This window comes from Glycine soja, chromosome 1 (genome assembly GCF_004193775.1).
Source record: "Glycine soja cultivar W05 chromosome 1, ASM419377v2, whole genome shotgun sequence".
Taxonomy (NCBI): Eukaryota; Viridiplantae; Streptophyta; class Magnoliopsida; order Fabales; family Fabaceae; genus Glycine; species Glycine soja.
The window spans coordinates 46,905,033-46,910,234 of NC_041002.1; the positions used below are offsets into that span (position 1 = coordinate 46,905,033).

The 5,202-nt window shown below is 33.4% G+C and overlaps 1 long non-coding RNA gene across 2 annotated transcripts; it reads left to right on the forward strand.

Moving 5' to 3' along the window:
- Positions 1 to 396: 396 nt before the first annotated feature.
- On the forward strand, positions 397 to 4,234 carry LOC114417191. 2 transcript variants are annotated; one of them, XR_003667723.1, is made up of 6 exons: positions 397 to 613; positions 693 to 769; positions 959 to 1,024; positions 1,165 to 1,308; positions 1,985 to 2,039; positions 4,150 to 4,234. It is a non-coding gene; the product is annotated as an uncharacterized LOC114417191 (long non-coding RNA). The 2 variants fall into 2 exon arrangements; XR_003667724.1 differs by having other exon boundaries at positions 1,180 to 1,308.
- The last annotated feature ends 968 nt before the right edge of the window (positions 4,235 to 5,202 follow it).

Here is a 5,202-nt window from a genome sequence, read left to right on the forward strand (position 1 = left end):
ACCACCGCTTCCGCCGCCCCTCCGACCCCAACTCCCGCCCCCATCGCCTCGGATCCAGAACCGCGCGCAACCGATTCTCACTCCCTCTCAAACCACCGCCACCACCACAATTGCACGAAGCCGAACACGACAACGCAGACGACGTCGTGCAGAAGCCATGGAAACAGCGCCCTCGCAAGCCCGCACTTCTCCCCAAGGCCACAATCAAGATCGGCACCGGACCTTCCCGAAACCACCACCACGCCACCAACAACGGAGAATTCCACTAAGGCGGCAGCGGCGGCGACAACAACAGCCCCGCACCGAAGTTGCTGTGGCTCCGCGGGTTTTCTGTCAATAGTGGAAATTTCTTCTTTGTTAATTGCCTTTCAGTGGGGAGTTTCTTATTTTATTTGGTTTTAGTGCTTGTCAGCTATGTTGAGGTGTCATGTATCTTAGCAGATACAGTATATTTTATATTCTGCAAACCAATTATGCATCTTTTTCTTTGTTTTCACTCCTTTAGTTTTGTAGTTGAAGGATTCAAGAAAGGATTTAGACTACGAGAAACTGTGGAAGCCTCCATCAAATCATGGGTTTATACCCTGTACAAAGCCTACTCCTAATTACTCAAGTAAGAAACTTGAACTTGTGTAGTTTTTTTTTAAAAAAAATCTTTTGTATTACACTATTCATGCTTCCTTTCTTTTTAGTTATTTTCACCACTTTCAAAAGTTAAAGATGAACAAAATGGTGTGCTGGAACTACATGATGTTCATGACAAACAAAGGTACTTGCTAATTTCTTTACTGATCTAAAAAAAAATTCCCCTGTGTTTGTTGAGTCATTGATATCACATAAAATTAAATTAATGAAGTCATGGATGAGCTTAATGCAAAATGGGGTTATATCGGGTACTATCAAATTAGGCATATTTTGTCTTCTAAGGCTGATGATGTTAACATTTTCACTAATTCAGAACTGTGCAAGCTGATAGATTTTGTGAATAAGATCCATGTTACTGGCCAGAATGGGCTACTATCAGGTAAACCACCATTGCTCTTTGTAATTGTGATAAACATCTAATGGCGAGGTTAAAAAATTAACAGATGAAAAAAGTTTGTTACAGCTTTAAGTAAATATTATTATCTCAAATTTTATCCTTTGCTACTTAACTTATAACAGTGCTTCGTTGTTGAGGCAAATAAGGTGACAACAAGAGTAAGAGGCAGTGGAGTCCAACTTGTTCTTGTCATATGCTCAACTCTAGAGCTTTTCAAGTAATGCTATTGCAGAGGGATGGATTACTTGAAAATAGCTAAAATGCAGGTATCATATCTGAGATCAGGTTTTATGTCTGTTGCTGTCCTTAAGTTTTTTTTTTTTTTATACGGAAGCCACTCAGCTAAATTAAGACATAAGTTTTGATGCTTATATTGGATCAGTATATGGAAAATTGTTGTTGAATTCTGTTCAAAGAATGCTTGTAAAAGGATTGAGATGTATTGCTTTATTGATTTTGATCTAGTTGAGATTTATTGAGATTTATTGATATTAGCAACATAATTATCATGGCAGGATAGTGTTTGAACGGGTTTGTCCTCTTATAATGTGGGATCTTGTTTTATTGGTTATTGCTTTTCTTTTCTTTTTTTCAGTTGAATTAGGATAATTTGTAGCGATTATTTACTTTACTGAAAAAGCAATATTAATCATTTCTATAATTTTTAATTTACAATTTACTTTAGTGTTAAAACAATTTACTTTTTATATGAATCTAAATGGAGAAAACTTCCAACTCAGGAACATGATTTACAATTCTAGATCTGAATTGCATGCACCACCTTACTGCCTTTTAACTTTTAATGTACTAGTGCTGCATTTTTTAGACAATTTTTTGGGTTTTGCTTTACTTGCATTTGTTTATGATGCTTCTTGTGCCCATAATTTATCCTGGGAATCTTGGCACTTCTATCCATATCTTATATCAGTTCCTTTTTGTCAGGTGAATACAGTGAAAAATGATACATTAAAGCTTTTCGACAGCATTGAGAAATATGGTATGTGTATATTTGCTTTTAACTTCGTTGAAATTAAAATTCCAAATAATAATTTTAAAGTCTTTATTTTGTGGGTATTTTTGACAGCATTGAGAAATATGGTATGTGTACCTTTGCTCTTAGTTCTTTCATTTCCAATAATTTCTTTTGAATTCTTCCATCTTCTGCTCTCCTTTGTGCCATTGCCTTTTATTCTCCCTGTGGATTAGAAAAGAAAGGTCCACAATAACTAATATCTCACTCTATATACATACAAAGCTAACAAATTTTGTAATTTTTTTTAATATCAGTCCTAAATATACCTGATTCAACTAATTAATAGTGAAATAATTTTATTAAAAAATACTATATATATATATATATATATATATATATATTATTACACAAACCCTCTCATTATATCTTTTTAAATTTTTTAGAACAATGATTAATAAGATCCTAATATCTATATATATCTAATAGGTTGAATAGAGTGGTAGCATATAGGAAAGGAATATTGTTTAATGTTTGGGGGAAGGGTAGTGAAGGAGAGCTGACATTTGATTAGATGATCAAAGTGATTGAAGTTTATGGTGAGGTGTGTTGCAGGTAGAGTGACAGTAAATAAATAAATATTCAATCACACACTCTTCACTCTTGTTCAGAGTCTTGGTTTTAATTAAAGAGTTGCGAGTCCCAAGCCAAAGTGGGTTTTGTTTTATTTGTTTGATTCACATTCTCTGCAAAGATGGCTCATATGTCATCTATGGGTCTATTCCACACTCTTCAAATTTTGAGATTTATATTATTATTTTTATTTTTTATCTGAAAATTGTGTTTTGTATTTTAAGAATTATTTATATCAGAAATATATTTTTTGAAATTTTATTCAACTAGTAATTACATTGTGTAACAAAGACAATAATTTATTAACAAATTTTGAGATTTATATTATTATTTTTATTTTTTGTCTGAAAACTGTGTTTTGTATTTTAAGAATTATTTATATCAGAAATATATTTTTTGAAATTTTATTCAACTAGTAATTACATTGTGTAACAAAGACAATAATTTATTAACAAATTTAATGATTATATACCATTAGCATAAAATTTATACACGGTCAATTAAAAAAATATTTTGATTATAATTTTAATTTTTTTAAATATATAATTAAAAATATAACATATTTGTTACATATAATCATTTATATAGTTAGATTATAGTGGCCTCTGCACTCCACTATAAGATTTTGGTTTTGAAATAAAGTATTCCGAGTGTAGTATAAAATCTAGATCAATCCATTAATTTATTCATGGAAATCTATTGCTTAAATTAATGTACCTTGAATACATTAATTAGATATCCATTTGTAAGAAATCTGCCTTTTAATCTTGCACGCACTTTTTGATTCTATAAACAATATATATAATGTTTCTATTCCAAGCTTGGACGCAATATTATAATCTCCCTTGGCCATTATTTAATTCACAAGATCGAATGTGGCCTAGTTCCAGACCTATGATCTGATAGGGCTGTTACATATAATATTCAATGGAGACCCTTGGAGTAAAAAATAAGAGCCTGAGTACTTTGTTTGTTTGTTCTGAGTTTTTATTTGGGGGGTAAATCTCGATGCTCATAGTGCCCATTGCTCCTTTAAATACTGCTTGACTTTATGTAGTACCACCATTATTTTATGTATGTATAGTACACTTAATTAATCACATTATCACTAGTTCATCTGTGTAAGTTAAGAGTGTAATTACTACAAAAGCAATAGTACCTTTTGTTAAATGTTAAGGGGAGTTGATCAATAAAAATGTTTAGATACTAAAAAAATCCTAAAATACTTAAGACTAAAAAACTAATAAACTCTAAAAATAACATTATTAAGAAACATTTTGCGGGGTGGCTCTTGGATGGACTTGCTGGTTTCTTGACAGATTTTTTTATTAAGAAACATTTGGGAAATAATGAGGCACGATACAGGAGATACAATGTTTGTTTTCCTTTCTTAGTTTATCTGATCTTTGTGAAGGTTAACTTATCATGCATTAGCCTGTAAAAAAAAATTATGAACTTGTTCTATTTATTACTATCTAAAAATGTTGTTACTGCAATTCTACAGAGGGAATGGAGAACGGGAAGCGGTGGGGGTAGCAGCCACTGGCAATCACAAAAAAAAAACTATCTAAGACGGTTTTAAAAGAACCGTCGTAGTATGTCTACGAAACTAAGGCGGTCATGGTGATAACTGTCGTAGCAAGTCAACAGCAAAAACGCTATTCTAAGACGGTTATCAAAATAACCGTCTTAGTTACTAAGACATACTACGACGGTTCTTTTAAAACCGTCTTAGAATTCACATGCTGACTACAGCATATTACATCGGGTTTAGTACGTGGACCGCCTTTGTATCTACTACATTCTAAGACGGTTATTAAATAACCGTCTTAGAAAACATTAGCTTTTACGACGGTTCAAAAACCGTTGTTGTAAGTGTATTATGATATTACGACACTGGCTTATAAGACGGTTCAAAACCGTCGTAAAAGGTCTTAAATAACCGACTTAAAAGATCATTATTGTAGTAGTGAACTTGGCTTAGGATTGACTAAAAGTAAGGGAACGGTGAAAAAGTTGCAACAAAACCTTGACAAGCATGTCGCCTATATGTCCAGTAAGACTAAGGAAAACAAGGCCTTGAGTGGCCGAGTTGTTGACCTAGAGCAGCAAGTGAAGGTCATAGGCAAGAAGATGAAGGATCTAACCTTGGAGAAGAAGATGACTAAGGAGGAGTTAGGGACCGCAAGGGACGAGATGGCTGAGATGAAGGAAGCTCTTGCAAAAATGGAGAGCGAGTTACGGGAGAAGGAAAAGGTTGAGTCTACCTTGAAGGCTAAATTGGATGAGGCCAAAAGGTTGATTGGATTCAACCTTTAAGTTTAGATTGCTTAAATTGTCGAGGTTCAGATTCGACCTCAAAGATTGCTTGAAAAAGTTGAGGATGTGAGATGTTTGATGTCAAGCTGCTTAAGGAATTCTTCATAGCCTTTTTCAATGAACTATTTTCTATTGTCCGTCATGATGGCTTGAGGTAAGTTGTACTTGCAGATGATGTTTTTCCATGTGAACTTCTGGACCTTTTGAGTTGTGCTTGTTATAAGGAGCTTTGCTTTGA